We start from the raw sequence: 16,326 nt of genomic DNA, 5'->3' as shown, positions 1-16,326 counted from the left end.
AACAATTAGGCAGTGATTTAAGTACAGCTTTAAATATGTGATTTTAAACATTTGACAGCAATCAGTTCATTATCTATTAGATATGATATTTACTGAGAGGCCTATTTTTGCTCTGAAAGTAGAGCACTCGGCTAAGCCAAAGGCATGGCACTGAAGTAGCTGTGATATGGATGCCTTCTAGTGGTTGTAATGCTTTGATCTATTTAAGTTTTCTTTCTAGTAGTTAATGTCTAGCAAGGAATGAGCACTCTGTTCAGTTAAATTATGACTCGTTTTACTTGGCTTCAACTGACTCTGCCAGGCAAAGCTTTCTTTCTCCCTAGAAGTAGTGTCCTTTGTCTCTTTATGCTGATGTTTGTTTCCCAGAACCTCACCTCTGCCCTGTAATTACATGTCATGTTCATCTCTACTTATGTCTGACATTTTCACAACCCCAACCTTGTTGCATTTGTGGCTACAACTTGCTTAGTGGCAGCAGAACAGGTCAAAAATTCTTTACCATTAAATAGTTTATGATTAACTTATCTCTTAAAGCATGAGGTTAAAGATTATTTTCATAGCCTATTGATTTCTAATCTACAGATGTCTTAGTCAGTTATCAGTTTTCTGAATCATTTGGAGCATCTGTGAACATCAGTGTCTGTAGTCTTTTCATTTTGTAGTGACCTGATCACACAGTTGGAGACTGTCAACATTTCCATCAGCCAAAACTGCAAGCAAATTTGGTGTCTAGTCTGGTTGCTCATCCCCATTTGTTAATGTGACATTATCTTGTCTTATATGAATATGTGAAGCTTTAATGCCAGCCCAGTGTTAACAGAAATAGTTAAACAAGAATCTAAGTCTACATGTTTAATACATTTTAAATTCCAGACCTAAAAATTGTAAGATGACGTTTTTGAGCCGAACTGTAACCAATGAGCATTAAACTGCATTGTCCATGACAATTAATAGTTTTTAAACCCTAACCATGTATTTTTAAATACTTATCTTTTAATCATATTACTGAGCGTACGTGAACAAAAGAAAGGAATTGATGTAGAAAAGCGGAAGGACTGTGCAAAAGATGTTGCCACAACCTCTCACTTGAAGGCTGTGGGGTCTAATGCAACCCAGAGACCCCTCCTCTCTCATGTGGGACTTAAGTCCTTGTGAGTTGTGGCAAATTTCAACATCATCACACTGCTGATGTTTATGTGGCAACATAAATCGAGATGTCATAAGTACAGGACACTATCATAGAAGAGAACCGAAGAAAAAAAATTAGCAGTTGTTCCATTTTTTGCCTTTGTTGTCAAATTGCAACACATTTTTCCATTGGCCAATGTATGTGTTTTGCTATTTATCATGAGATTTTATTGTAAATTCTTAATAACACAAGTGTACAAAATAATCAATATAATGTGTTATTTCAAATTGAAATGCTAGTTTTCAGGCAGCCTAGACACTTTTGAACAGTGTAACTAGTACTATGTATATATTTCAGCTCCCCTTTGCACTGCAAAGTTGTCCTCTTGTGTTGCATAAATTCTAAAGTTGTGTAGACCACCAGAGTCATCAGAGCAAAACCCATCCTGCACCCTCAGCATAAAATTAATCATTAAATGTTAAACTCTAAACAAATCATGTGCCTTTTGGCAATAATTGCTGATTTAGTTCAAAGAGAACTTTGTAATGATGTTTGGAGGAAAACAAAAAATGGAGGAGGCACATCTACTGTTCAACCACTGCATAACATCATACTTCTTTTAATAGCTGTTGCAGTATTAGAAATCTGTGCCCATTCTTGCTGAATAAAAGCATTCATCTTCTCAGTGGCCCATGATTGTTGTCTGGTTATCCTCCCTATGAAATACCATATATTTTCTAAAGGAGATGGATCTGGACTGCAGGCAGACCAGTTAAGAACCAAACTGTGATGTCAGAGCCATACTTTGATAAGTCATGCACAATAAGGGTTTGTTCTGCTGCTACTTGTATGAAAAGTTTTTAGGATGCCACATCAGAAAATCTTGCAGGACTGTTTTGATTACAACAATCCTTTGAAGGACTTGTCAAATTGAGTTGTCAATGTTTTTTTCTGTTTCATTAGTGTTGTCAAAGCACCAACATTTGTACAGAATAAAGGTAGATCAGAGTTGTGGGGCTTGGATTTAGCATGTCTACCCTGGATTGCACTTAAAGTTAAATGCAGGTAATGCAACAGCTCCAGTAGTCAGCTGAACAACACTAATATGTGCATGCTTGCGTTTAACTGGACAAATCCAGAACGGAAGAGCAAGATCAGATTAAAAGCGGTCCCTCAGTATGTATTTAGACTTGTCTGCTTGTGTTCTAATCAAGAAAGATAGAACCACAGTATACAAAAGCAGTATTATCTGGATCACCTGAAATAGTTTGCATATTTAATCAAGTGATACTGACAAGAATAAGGTTGTTAAAAAAATGTACAACTGTCACCTTATCGCCACTGAGGTGAGAGTTGAGGCATTAGTTATAGGTCAGTTCTATGTGGTTATCAGCAAAATTACAAAAACTTTCCAGGGCCAAGTTTCTTTAAATATGGTGGAAAGGTAGAGTTTAAGAAAAATAAGAACTTATAGGACTTTGGGGCAGATCACTATCCTTAAAACTGTGAAATTGTTTATTGGCTTAGGTGGGTGGGCTGCAGCCGCCCCACAGTCCTGTATTAGAATGAGTGGGTATAGAAAATGGATGGACGAATGGAAGAGAACCAATGTTTTAACTGAGAATAGTCCATCATTTTGCTAAAAACTTTTTTGTCACACAAGATTTAATTCTGTGCAACAAATTCTTGTTGATGTGGATATTCTGCACCATTTTGGCTAATAGTGTAGTGATTAACTTTGCGCTGGACTTACACTCAGATATATGACAGAAAGCTTGTGAAATATGAGACGTGTCATAGTAGATGTCGACTGTTTGGCGTGACTTGGCAGCACTATGTGACATTACCCACTGCAGCAGCTGCCTGGAGACTTGGGTCTCTACATTTTTAGGTCGAGACCTATGCAGCTACTTTTAAAGAAGGGAGAGAGAGAGAGAGAGAAATAGAGAGAAAGAGAAATGAGATAAATCACCTTCACGCTTGCCAAACCTAACCACTATTTTGTTGAATAGTCTGAAGAGCAGGTCATAATCTCAAGTGTATATTTCCTTTTCTTTGCTGAAAAGGGTCCAGTTGAATTTTCCTCTTTAAAAGATAAGAAAACATGCACCCAGTCTGGAGACTATAAATTTTCTTAGTTGTTTGCCAACTAAGTCATATGAAAGTCATACAAAAGCCTGTTTAAACTAATATTAGCTGTTATATCACTTTGCTAAATATTGTTACTGTACGACTTATTGCTAAATCTTTAAGTACGCCCAAAACATATCTTATAACAGATAATTACGTAGAAATTTGAATTGAAGTAAATCCAACTTCTCATTTATTTCTTAAATTTTGGTAATGAATGTTTAATGCCAAAAAGTAGGCATGTTGTTTCTGTATATTCTGACAGCCTGGACTTAAAAGCTTCATACGGCACAGCTGAGCTGCTTGTGAAACCTCATCCTTAGCAACCCTTTACTAGCGTAATTAGGTCACATGATTTGCATTACAGTGTTTTAAATCCTCTTGGTAAATATAGAACTGAACTCGCTACTCCACAAACCTAATGACCTCTGACAGAATCGTCACAACTCTGCAAATCAGCCAACAACAACAATAAAGAAAAAAAAAAACATGTGCTTTAAAACTGTTCAAAATCAATAGCAAGCAAAGAAAAGCAAACTCTTTGAATACACATTACCTGATTTAAGGAGGCTTTTGATTATTACTTGAGGCACTTGCACTGACATGTAAAAACAACAAGATAGCTCATGATGTATGGCTTGAGTGTGAAATCTCCAGGTAGACTCTACCCCAACAAAACTGTAGGGAATGTTTGGAGGACAGTTAAAGGGGTGGACAAGAAAGTGTGAAAGGTCAGAACACACAGTCATGAAACACAATGTGAAGCAATGTGCTGATAGCACGTGTTGTTAGTGATGGTCAAATGCTTCACAGGCACGACTGGACAGATGTTCATTCATGTTCTACATATCACTGGGTCTCTTGTGCTTTCTGTCACATGCACGCTTGTGCCTACCGCCCCTCACGCGGCTGGTTGTGCACTTGGGCTTTTTCTGTCTATCAGTCTGAACATATGACATTGCCTGCCATAAGAAACAAAATACCCCTTTTGTTTCTCAAGGCACGTCTGACTATGTCTGACGTCCGATTAACAAGCTGTACACATCTTTATAACTAATAGGGGTGTTGAATTTAATCGTTTCTACAATGCATCACAATGTGGATGTAGACGATTTTGCATCAATGAAGCAACAAAACATAATCGTAAAGTAATGTATAGTAATGATGTTTCTTGATTTCCCTGCAGTAGAACAATAAAGTTCTCAAGATCAAAATAACGTCAGTGTTTACTTCACTTTCAGGACATTCACACTGATTTCTGAAAGAATTCTATATAAAAAGGGATTTAAAATGATCTGACTGCTTGTATTCATTGATAAAAAGTAGCAATGTGCAATAATAATTAAAAAAATTGTTGCATTGTGGATTCTTTCTTGACGAGAAAGGTTCTTTATGTAAAAGTTGTATTATGTTGAACGCTAGCAAGATTAACGCTAGGATCTACACTCAGGCAGCATGCTAACTGACCTATTAATCTATCTAAAGAAGTTAAACATGAAAGAAACACAGGTTGCAAAAAGTAGCTAAAGACTGACCCCACCCTTGCCAGCATTCTTTGCCTTCTTGCCATTTCCTCATGTCCTAGTGTCATGAAAGTGATGTAATCTGATCTGCCTCCTAGACTAGATTGAGCACAAATATTTCCCAAAATGTCCAGCAATTGTTTTATGACTGAATGTAAAACTGAAGTGCTGAGGTTTGCAACCGTTTCAAGCCATTCACCCTTCTCAAAGAAGTTGATGCATGCATTCTTGCTTTGCAAATAGGCAGGTTATGCTTTCCATTAAAATTGTGATTTTTGGTGTTGATTACTGCTAAAACCATATACATGTGAAGATTATTATCTGGAATGCAGAAGCTTGATATTCAGTGTCACTCATGTGACTCATGTTGTTTCCATTAATAAGAACAGAGGTTGCAAAAAAAAGGCTCTGACTGTGCATTGCACAACCTCCGGTCTAGTTTTTCTGTCAAATAGTACTTAGCAGTTACCTGTTGAGGCTGTTTGTGCCTGAAAGACTAGAATATGGTGGTTTCATCACGTAGCAGCCTGGAGTATCAGACATGTTTGTCATCATCTAAAACTAGGGCAGCACTCCAATTCAAACCAGCTTTCCTAAAAACTCAACTAAAGAATTCTTTCAACTATATATGATTAAAATGTTTGTTTGTTTTTCCGCACATGTCAGTGTGCAAAGACATCTTAATCCAATTTAGTAGCTTGATTTTTTATTAATAATATTATTTTTATCTGATGACAAGAGCAATATACTAAGGAAAACAAAATGAACATAAACTTCTGTTTGTAGTTTCTTCCCTAGAGAGCCTCCTCCCCCTCCATATGAGGAAGGAATCAGTACAATCGACATTGTTCTTTATGTCTAATGCAAGACAGATGTGGAGGTTTCCTCTGCAGTCTTGTTGCTCTTGCAGCTTTTTGTCACTATGATTCTATGACTGTATTCGGACATTATTGCTAACTATAGCATTATTCGAAAGAGGGAAATTTAAAACCACTCAAGTTTTCTGTTAAGCAGAGACAGAATAAATAATTAAAGTGACTTTGTTGCATAAATTAAATATAAAGTGGCTGATGAAATAATTTATTCAACAGCTATTAGGTGCAGAAAATATTGCCAGTGATACTCAATAAGGCCTGATAAGTAAGTGATTGGCGTTTTTGCAGGAATCCCACAAGAAAGAATTGCAAGAATTTAGATTATAGACTGCTATCAACAACTTGCAATCAAAAATAAATAAATAGACAAACAAATGGATATAACAGAAACCAAGTCGTGAGATTAATTGTGCTATACTTAGCGGAAGACTGCCTAAATGAATCCAGCTGGAGCACTGAAGTGAAATAGTCACACGGAAACAAACCATTCTGGGATAGGGCTGAGTCAAATAAAAGGTGCTATATTTAGTTGGTAAACTGATCAATGTGTAAAAAATATAAAAAAAATGGTAAAGTCAGAAAAGTTTCACTAGCACCACTGATGAATGATTTCATACATGGTAAAGAGAGCATTTGGTGGTATTCAGAAATCGTTGTTTACTACATAAATATGTATTGGTGTTTAAAAAAAAAAAGAAAGAAATGCCACCGTGATCACTTCTGGAGAATTAGGGAGTGATTTGCATTTGGTTTTTAACATTTTGTTTCTGCTTCTCGAGTGCTAGATGTAACAGACTTTTTGTTCCTAGACACTTGTTATTCATCACAAAGAGATATACATTCTGTTACAATATGCGTATGATACATTTTTACACTTTAAGATTTAAGGGTGAATGTCTGAGTTTTAACTGATGACTCAGTGAATGTCAACCCTCACATCACTGGCAAAAGGTTAGAAATGACAAAATTCGGGTTCTTGTAGACAACACCGGCATGAGTAACTCAAGTGTTTCTTTGCAGGGGACAAACCCCACCTCTATACATTTCTGATACAACTCGTTTTTCTGGTGTTCTGGGAAAGGTACAAACACTCACATGCAAAACATCATGCTGGCATGTGTTGCTTTTGTCTACTTAAACCAGTCTGGTCTGTTTGCTTTAGAGTATTTAAATCCAGTTTAAACAATTAATAAAGGAGAAAAGAGCAACATTATTTTTTTTTCTCTTAACAGATCAGAGTGTCATAGATCAAATGTGTGAACCTCTCCTCCACTGCCTTTGTAGACATTTACTTTCATGCTACTAGTTTCCCAGAACAGTTCAGTCCTAGTGGTAGACAGCAGTTGAACATTAGCTTGCATCTAACTTAAACCTACCAATCTTGGATTTTTTTTTCCCTTTTCACCTGTTTAATCAGTGCAGTTTAAAAATAAAGCATGTCTGGCTTGGAAGCTCCCTGAGCAAAGCTCACACAGTGAGTCTGAACCTTCTTTGTGCCTTCAAGCTGCATCACATGGAGACTTAAGACATGAACTCCTGAGCATTCAAACTCACTGACCTGCCCCCAACCCCTTGCAGTGCTGTGTTTCTCCCTCCAAACCGCCTCTCTCTCTCTTTTCCACTTCAACCCTTTGTCAATGCAACAGTCAATATATCTGACTAACTTGATGAACTGTGCTCAGAGCAAAGTTAGTTTCTTTCTGAGTGCACAGTAGCCATGGTGACCATCTTATGAGCGCTTCAAAGCCCATCTGGTCTAAACATTACACAGCCTGACTGGCTACAGAATAATTTTCTTTGCCTTGCTATGCACATGTGCTTTATACAAGCTTATCTCACAGAAATATGTGAGAAGTCTCAACACTTATTTACGTGTTTGGGGTGAAATTACATGGACCACGGAAATCAAGGTAATGTTAACCTCCAAGCGCCATAGTCACAAAAAGTTACGATAAGCACCAGGCCATGTCTCCAGAAAGTCGGGTCTTACGTTTTTTTGGGGTCCTAATTTTTACTTATCAGTTCTAGTATTGGATGTGAATTGATAATGGGAAAATAAAATTATTCTTTCAGTCACGTAAGTGAAACGACCCGAGAGTCCGTGGCCAGGTTTTCATTTAAAATGAGCTGATAATGTAAAAAAAAAAAAAAAATAAATCAATAGAAAAAAGCAACAAACAACTTTGTTAGAGCCAAACTTTCATAGTGTACCACCATTAATTTAATGAAATCACGATGATATTAAAATAATTTTGACTGCATTAGAAAACATGACTTGTGCCTTTATTTTGTTGTTCCACAACCAGAAAAGTTGTGCAGAAGCTCCACCACTGACTTAACATTTCCCTGATTTCAGAGGTCCCAACACGTAATTTTGATGACGCCTTGTTGACACAGTTATGTGTTGCAAACATGTAAATGAGTGCTGAGAACTTGTAGTTATTTAATGTATTTCTGTGAAATCAGGTTGGCTTTTACGTTGGTGCTGCCAGTGATTTACTTGTGCCACATACTCCTTTACCTCCTTTAGAACCTTTAAACTTGCATTTCAGAAGTTAAATTGTAGTAGGGAGAGGTACAATGAATAGAATAATAGTCTGAGAAGATCTTTTCCCCTTTGTTCTTTTTCTAATTTATATGTGAAATGTGTAAAACCTCAGCCACAAATCCTAGTTATGTGTATACAATTTCATCTTTTTGTATGTGATTAGCTAATATGAACACATTGTGCAAATAATCCATCGAGGTAGACAGAGCAAAGAGAGGAAGAATAGCATGGCGGTAAAAAAAAATGGCAGAAAATTAACTTTAAATCTACACTGTTGTTTAGTACATTTGAGGTGCTAAACAGAAGTTGATTTTAACTATCTAAAACTTCAATGATTAAATATAAAACCAGAAATATATGTTAGTGGTGCCCATGATCACTTTAAATAATAAATATTAGCTAGTTGAAAAACACATGTCTTTCACTCATTGATTTCTGAGAAGCTCGACCTAAGCTAATGTTGCTAAGCTCCTTCTTTCCCTTCACTGAGTGGGAGGCATGTGACGCTCATTGAACAGAAATCACAAATCCTCCTGAGTGAGGGATATTTTTATTATTCATTACTCCTGTAAAAGGGCCATAGAAGTCATTCTCCTAATCTGTCAAACCTCAAGAATTAAATGAGAAATATAAGCATTAAAAATTATGTTCTTTAACTTAAAGTAATATATAATATATATAGATAAACAGTATTTATATATTTTCCTGTGCATTTTACTTTACTGCACAGTTTTTGTGACTCCTGCATTTATAAGATTGTTTATCAAGTGTTTTGAATACTGCTTATTATCACTTCCACAAGTTTCTGCTCATTCAGACCCATAGCTATAAAAACACCATGACATGTTTACAATATAAATACATATATGGATGCAAACTGGTCCAGTTGACTTTGAGCTCAATGGCTCAGATTGAACCAGCTGCTGCACTTGTACATTCCACTTAGGAAACCTTATATAGAGCCCAAGTCCTTCAAAGTAGTTAGTGATGTCATTCAAGGCGTTTGGTTGGTTACGCTTCAAGATCACAATCAGGACCAGCTGTCTGTGCACTCTTTGGACACAACAGGGACTTGTGGGACCTAACCTTTCCAGTGACAGCTCCAACCAGGAAAACAATTCATATCTGGCAGCCATTTTAAAAGATATTAATCTAATCAGAATCAGCTTAACTTTGGATGTTTTTTAGATAGTGCTGTGGCAGCAGTTTTTCAAACTTTCGTTGGGGCAATAACTACTAAAATCATTTAGTTAGATATTCATCTACATTATGTACTTTGTTTTAGTAGAAAATACATTTTGACAAGTATCTTTCCCAATGAATGTTTGAGGTTAAACTTTTCGGTAAGCCTCTTCATTTCGGTTGCTTTGATTTAACTGGAACTGATTGATCCCTACACATTTTGAAAGCAAAGACTTGGCAAAGGTCAAAGCTTAGCAAGACATTGGGTCACTTTTTCAATATTTGTGAGGCCTGTTTGCATTCTTTTTAACCCTTAAACCTAGTAAAGGTTCCTAAAAAGCTTTTGAAAACCATTTTTTTTCAATAAATAATTCTTTTAAGTAGTTTAGCACAATGGAAGGCACCATTGTGACGTAAAGGTCATGTTTATCAAGATCATAAGGATGTGTGTTTATGTTGGTGTTTCATATAGCCTACTACATGTATTGAGCTTTTCTTCTTGAAACCATGGAAATATTGTAATTTTGGTTTGTTCAGTTGAAACTTTAAGAAAACATGAGACTGCATTTTAATCTAATTATCTGCTGCTCTTAAAAAGGCCTTCACTTAGACTTTACGGAAAGACAAAAAACAAAGTTCATTGCAGTCTTGCCACATTCTCGGGAATAGACAGTGCTGCAATTGAGGCTTTTCTTTTTTTCTCACTCTTAGCTACTGGTAGCATAAACAGCAAAATAAGTCATTGAAGAACAATGTCCAAGCTTAGCAGGAGCCACCTGGCGAGAATCGGGTAGAGATGCTATTCGCTTTGGGGCAGTTATGTAACATCTCACTTGCCTCTCTACCCGTGGAATGCCAGGATAGTGTTTGTAAACAGAATGGCCATGTGCGTGTGCTCACGTGGAGGAAGCTTTTGAGTTGCTGCCCTCGCTGTCTCACCCATGAGGTAAACCCTGACATCGATACAGGCTCACAGGGCCAGCAACACTCCCTCTAGCCCTGTGCCACTCAAACAGTCTTATCACTCTCGACCCATAATTATGCCTCAGCTCGGCTAACAACGCACAGTTTTATAGAGGAAGGCCACGAGCTGCATTTGGAAGTCATAGTGTATGGCATGTGTTGTGGCAATTACAGTTAACATTTTTGTATCTAAGACTCATAAAAGTATCGTTACTGGTTTACAATACCAACTGATTAACAAACCCATCCCAAGCCACAACTGCATAAAGTTTCTTTAACAACGTAAGGCCTCCATGGGCGCAGGGGCCCAGATTCCTTTTGGAATCTGGATCTACTTTGGTATGAATTTTATACGAACATATTTTACTGATTTGGCTTTTATTAAAAGACATTTTTATAAAGCACACTTTCTTGAACCCACAATACAGGGATGGAGAAATGATTCCTATCTAAAATATGTTGGTGCATTCAGTAGGCTTCACAACTGATAATGCATGAAAGTCCCATTAATGGTTACACCAATGCGTATGTTGCATAAAATAACACAACAACGCTTAGTTTAACTTTTCTTTAAAGCAGCAATAAAAAAAAATATATAAAAAAAAAAACAATCATATAGCAGTTCACTGTTGATGGTACATTCTGTGCAAATGTGTAAAAATGTAGACAAACAATATCACAACCCTACAATTTCATTGCAGGGGCGATGGATTGTGGTTTGCAGCTTCTCTCTTGTTCTCCGTAGAAAAACAACCCCCAATAGCACACAACAGGGAAATCAATATTTGTAAAAATCAATACAACTCTCAGTATCTCGCCATTTTGTCTTAAGAAAGCAGTTGAGCTATGGCCAGCAAGGAAGTTGTGCAGTGTAACATGTCTAACCTGTAACTATCCTCTTTTTTTCATGTTTTTTTGTGCAACAGCCCCTGGGTGGAAAAATGATACGTGGGCTGGACAGAGCAAGGTCAGAGGTGAGGGCTTGGGTATGGGCTTGGGCATTGTAAGTGGACAGCATTGTTGTAGAACGCTATGGCAACTGGACATTTATCCCAAAGGTGATATTGTCTTTGCCCTGGGAGTGACTTAAAAGGGGCTTACAGCCATGACGATGGAGCAATCCAACCGCGCAGCTTTATCTGTAGGTGTGGAGAGATGAGAGAAGCTATGTGCATGTGATTGATCTATATGGCCCTTCCCCCACTCAGCCCCCTGTAGCCCTATTAATGCTCTGGTGCCTTTTCAGTTACTGATGTAAAAGCAGACATGTAGCCACTGAAGAAAATAGCTCTTTTAAGAATCTGAGTTCTACTTTTAGATCAGGAGCATTTAAAATATCCTGCAAACAGAGCAGCTAAAAAGTAAGGGAGATACAAACTACATAGCCACACAATTATTATAATTAAAAATGTTCTTAGCAATCAGTGTTCTGGATTAGATTCAGTCCATCCAAACAATGCAGTGTATGTAGTTTTTCATGCAACTATTTCATAAGACATTATCTGCTGTATCTCAATATGGTTGTGGGTCAGTAAGATTGACATATACATACACAAGAGTGTTCACATGCAGACCCCTGGATCACATGATGCCGTGCAGTCACAACACACTCGACGATACAAAGCTCCCTAGCTTGAGCACTCGTGCTCACACTCCACGGTCAATGACCATGTCTGCCATATCAAAACACAGCCATGCCATTGCATCAGTTTTTTTTTCTCCCCTTATTTTATTATTTTTTTCTTTTTAGCATAATGTGTGGGAGTTCCATGCTCTGCAGAGATAATTCATAAAAAAAATAAATGCTTGATTAAACTGTGGAGACCTGTGCTGTTAAGTCACAATGCCCAGTTAAACATCCGTCAGTACCATCCACCTTAAGACTTGCTTTTACTTTACTTTGTGATCTGATGCCATGCTGTTGCTTCATTATGACTGCAGTCAGTGGAATACACAAATCCCAATATGCAGACTCCAAGGGAGATCTGTTATATCCTAACAGCCCATTCAGATGTTAATGTTAGAGTAGCTTTTAGTGGATTTGGAAATAGAAAAACAACTAACAAACAGTTATTTGCTCATTCAGATGAGGTTTTACAACATGTCTGTATTTGCATGTTAAAATCATGTATTTAACGGTCAAAAATTGCTGCAACTTCCTTTTTTTGCTATTTAAATAGCTGATCATTCAGGTTTTTCTTCACATATAAACTCACTACACTGAGTTAAAAAATGGTTCCAGTTTTTACTATTAATGTCAATAACTGTTTCCAAAAGAACACACCAGCATAATTGTTGTGACATTTGTCTGCTTTAAATGTAACAAATATATATTTCTTTGAAAATACCATTAGTTTAAGTTTGGCTAAATTTTATGTGGAAAAAAAATGTCAGTTGTTGCTCTGTAGCAACAACCTCTGGTTATCTTCCAGGTTTGTTTTAATGAAAAAAATGAAGAAAGAAAGAAAATTCTGCTGCAAAATTAACATTCTTGTTCCCCTCAGTTAATGGTGTGGTAGGATAGAGTTTCATTTCCCTCTGAGCTCTCTGACCTTGCCTGTCTTCCTGACGCTTTGCCACCACAATTCTACTCTCTTTTGCTTCACCTTGGGATTTGTCTTTGTGTCTGTGTGTCATTTACTGGTGAAAGCAATGAAAGCTGATTCATGGAGATGCACAAAGCCACAAGCTATTCTTGCTCTGCTGCCATACAGACACCACACACTCAGTGATAGACATGTCCAGGTTGGACTTTTACTCTGCCACATATAATCCTACTGAACAACAAGAACAAGCACAGACAAAACAATGGATAAGAAAACATAAGGCTACAGAGGGTCTGAATCTGAATACATTTATTCATAAACAGATATATCCTTGTTCTGTAATAGCTTCACCAGTGTTAAAAATGTCCAATCTTACAAAACTCAGTCATAAGATAGCACATATACCACACACAAGATGTGTTTGTTAACAGAGGGAAGTTGAAATGTTAAGGGAGAACAGGCATTTAAATTATGCCTCCAGAAAAACTCCTGAACAAGCAGTGTTAGTACAACATTTTTTTTAAATGCATTCAAAAGCAGCAAGAATGTTGAGTAAATACAGGACACACAAGAAGACACAGGCAGTGTCTTGAAATTTCAGCTGGCAAAAAAGTAATAAAGAAAGAATGAAAGAAAATTGTCAGCCATGTTGGAGTAGCTTTATCTAATATCCCTCCTTATTATGTTGGCTCTTGCTTTTTACGGTGGGGGATATCTGCTGTGCCTCACCTGACAGACACACACACACACAAAAGACCAAAAATACACTCAAGGTTACAGGGGTAAAGGGTCAACAAAGGATTAATATAATGAGCAAATTCTCACCTTCTTTCTTTGTCCCTCCACTTTGTAGAAATTCCAACAAACCGTCTGGATCTTCTCTTTAACAAATCCTAAAGGGCAGCCATCTTGCCTCCTTCTGTTCTATGAAACAGTCTATCCTCCACATCAATATTCATGGAAACCAGTCTGACGTTGGCTCTCATCATCAGGAGAAGCCCGGGTGTCGCTGTTTTGCCGGCCTGAGAAGCACATTCATATGTGACTGGTATAAGGCAGCAGTGGCACACAGAGCAAAAAAGATGTAGTTACAGCTTAGAAGAAATAGCCTTGCTTTGGTGACAAACTCAAATAATCACAAAATCACTTTCCTGCTGAGTCCTTCTCACACAAAGAGACAGGTTTTCTTTCCCCCCTCAGCTCCCTCTTTTTTCTTCCCTCAGCCGTACACAATAGTGAACACTATGATGGCTACCCTCAAGCACTGGAGTGGATTTTTGTGAACAGGGCAGGACTCCTCCCCCAATCCACTTTTTGTTGAATATTGCGCTGGTCTCAACTGTCTGATTGAAGCAGAGTAGAAGCTGCCTCCACCCCCTTCCTTTTCTCAGACAGGAAGCCAAGTGACTCAGGGTTTTTCCCTCCCTTTCTTGACATTTTTTTTTTCTTTTTTTTTTTAGTCAGAGGTTACAGAACTTCCCCTTTAGTGTAATAGTGTCTCTTTCTGAGAATATTACAGCAACAATCACACGCAGTCAGTTTGAAGTAATTTCCTACAGCCAGTTCTTATTTTGGCTCTCCTTGGCCGGCTGACTGGCTCATTTTTAGAGTGGGGTTAAAGACAACTCTGCAGCTTGTGTACAGGGAGCATGCTTTTCTTCATGCCTCTGCCAGAACCCACCTCCTGTTGACACTGGCCACGTGGACTTGAAAGAGATAGAGAAAGCAGTGTGACAGAGAAAAGTGCTGGAAAGCTGTTGCAATAATATAATTAGAAATGTGTTATAATGGGGCAAATTCTAAAAAAAATCAGCTGTTGGTTTTAGTTTGTCTGTATGTAAGCCTTGTGGATAAAAGTCACATACATAATCTGAACATGTGGTCACAGCTATAACCAAAGTCAGTGGCACTTCACATTTGTATTTACTATTTAATTCCTCCATTACAAACAGGTGGGTCTTTTAAAATAATCTGCTTTAAACTGTGTTCCAGGCTTAAAAGGAGACCCCACCTCTTCCCCACCAGCCTCTGCTTTGCTGCAGTGACATTTGTTGACTCAATACTTTCAGGCTCAGAGCAGAAAAGGAGATTTGTTTTTACACAGAATGGGGGAAGGGAAGAGGCAGAGAGGAAGGAGGAGTCACTCTCGACTACAAGACAGATCCCGCAGAGACAGATTAGACTCTTTAACGTCGTATTTCTATATATCATTTAAAGGTTTTTGACACATGTACGTATAAATATCCTTATATTACTGCAGTTGGGATGCAGTCAAATTAGGTTCTTTATGTTTGTAAGAACAACCTAAAAATGTTTGTAAGCACAACCAAAAAATAAGAAATAATGTAATGCCAGTAAAGGCAGACTGTATTAGACAGTAGTTTTTTTGTGTTTTATTTATACTGACTCAGCAAGTAATGGGAACTGCAGCTAGCCCCACCTAATGATAAGAGAGTTAAGTTAAAGTCCCAGGAAGAGTTGTGAATATCCTACAAGTAAACGAAAAAAGTGCTGAATTTCCCCTCTTTTGAACTGTCATTGGAAATGCCCCAAGCCAGGCAGTAAACCTGCCACCACCATCACCCCATGAAGTGGACCTCTAATCAGTGCTGTAGGGTTTCAGTACTTATTGGGACTTCTTCCATGTCCCTGCTCCCTTAGGATGCTACTTAAAAAAAGTGAGCTTGATCAACATATGTTGTCCATTTACAACGAAGATACACTGGTATAATATCCGTTATGAACCTATCATTGTTTTGTTGAATTAAGGTTGGTAAATTTAGTGTTTTGGTTTAGTTCTCTCTATGATTCAGCCATTTTCAGTGACAACAAGAAGCAAACAATAGTATAGTACCTTCCCAGCAGACTGCAGACAGATAAAGTTAATGAATACAGATGCAATCTATAATGGTGGGGTCAAGCAGTTCAGAAAAAAAGTCACTGGCAACTCCAAAATGTGGATGATAACACTAATATGATTTTTTACCTATTGTAGCAAAATGTGTGTGTTTTAGGGTTTCTTTACTTCATCTTTGCAGCTGTTTACAAGTGACTCATTTTGGGCACATTTTTTGCAAACCCATTCAGTTACTTGGTTTTTCCTGTTATAATATTTATTAGATTTATATTGTACTTTTCTGCTAACAGCATCCAAAGCACTTTACAGTGAATCCATGATCCATGTACTTCACATCTAAACATGGTGGTGGTAAACTACATGTGTAGCCACAGCTGTTCTGGGGCGAACAATGACAATATTTGGCAGCTAATCAGTGGCAACAGCGTCTCTGAACACCACCGAACATTCATACACATTCATACACAATGTTGATGTCAACACTGGAGGCAAGGTGTCTTGCCCACAATGTTAGATTGACTCGACTGTTCAGAATTACCTAACGTCCTGTTTATTTGAACCACAAACTGTTTT

At 37.6% G+C, this 16,326-nt stretch overlaps 1 protein-coding gene across 1 annotated transcript in view; it reads right to left on the bottom strand.

Moving 5' to 3' along the window:
• The window catches only part of tet2 (tet methylcytosine dioxygenase 2), a 29,930-nt gene extending 15,811 nt beyond the window's left edge, over positions 1-14,119 (bottom strand). The window contains exon 1 of the mRNA XM_041982727.1: positions 13,722-14,119. The gene's annotated coding sequence lies outside the window, so the exon portion shown is untranslated. The remainder of the gene's footprint in view (positions 1-13,721) is intronic.
• Between the last annotated feature and the right edge of the window lie 2,207 nt (positions 14,120-16,326).

The sequence above is a fragment of the Melanotaenia boesemani genome, chromosome 4 (assembly GCF_017639745.1).
Source record: "Melanotaenia boesemani isolate fMelBoe1 chromosome 4, fMelBoe1.pri, whole genome shotgun sequence".
Lineage (NCBI taxonomy): Eukaryota > Metazoa > Chordata > Actinopteri > Atheriniformes > Melanotaeniidae > Melanotaenia > Melanotaenia boesemani.
The sequence above is the reverse complement of the archived record's forward strand: the minus strand, read 5'-3'. Positions and strand labels throughout refer to the sequence as shown.